Source organism: Terrapene carolina, unplaced genomic scaffold (genome assembly GCF_002925995.2).
Source record: "Terrapene carolina triunguis isolate 2854851 unplaced genomic scaffold, T_m_triunguis-2.0 Scaffold234, whole genome shotgun sequence".
In the NCBI taxonomy this organism is placed as follows: domain Eukaryota; kingdom Metazoa; phylum Chordata; order Testudines; family Emydidae; genus Terrapene; species Terrapene triunguis.
The window spans coordinates 5,936,136-5,937,291 of NW_020664585.1; positions in this window are offsets into that span (position 1 = coordinate 5,936,136).

Below are 1,156 nucleotides of genomic sequence, written 5' to 3' on the forward strand. Positions count from 1 at the left end.
CACTAGAGAGTTTTTAAAATTAGATACCTTTCTAAAAGATGTACTTTCCTACAGCTTGTACGTGCAGGGGCTTGGGCTAGTCCTGGGTGTCCTTTCAGGCCATGAGGTCCTCCCCATCACCTTTCCTTCATGACCCATGGGGAGAACAGGATTGCCTGCATTGCCCTCAGTACACTTACAACACTGGCAACTCTGCATTGACAATGCCTATAATTAAAAATTAGGCTTCAGCTGGTTACCTGCAGCAGTCTTGAAAGATTTTTATTTTTATGCATAATTGGCAACATGTATCCAGGGTGTTTTTTACATTCCTTGAAAGAAATAAATTATCCACAGATAAAGATGGTGTGCCAGATGTGGTGGGCCTTGCCTTGAGGTGGGTACAACAAATCTTGCCCTATTATGTAGATGCCTGCCTGGTGAGTCTTGCTCAGGGTGTGACTAACCTTCCCCCTCACCACTAAAGAGGTACTCCTAGGCGACTGTTCAGAGGCTGGGGGCATAGCACTGACCCTGTGAATCTGTGACAGCTGCCCCCAAATAGTCTCTCAGTCTTAAACTGACTGCCAGATTTTGAATCTGGAAGATATTTCCCCCCAGGTCAGACATAGATGTTGGCAGTTGCTTATCTTCCTCTGGAGCATGAATTGACTGCTAGGATCATCTGGGCATATTTCACCTAATCGGTTCTCTGCTATTGCAGGGGCCTAAGGCAATGGTGACACTGTGGTGTCTCCTGTTTTCTGCCTGTGGCACACAACAGTTTAACCTCTTAAGGATTTGGAATGCTTTAGTCTAACTGAAGTCAATAGACTTAATATAGGGTTATCTGGGTGAAATTCAACAGTGATATAGAGGTCAGACAACATCATCTAATGGTCCCTTCTGGCCTTAAATTCTATTAAACTATGAATTAGGGAACTATAACTACTGGAAACTCCAGTCCCCAAACAGTAACTTCCTGTATCTCCTGGAAATTACATTTTTCTACTATGAACAAAACTTCTGTAACATCATCTGCCTGGAACTGGTCACTTGGCTCATGTTTAGTGTCTAGGCTGACTGACTGATTACTGCCACCAAGAGCAACAAGGAAGATAAATTATTCTTTACTAAAGGCACTACTGAAAATGAGTGGGGTGGGGAGGGAAGAAAT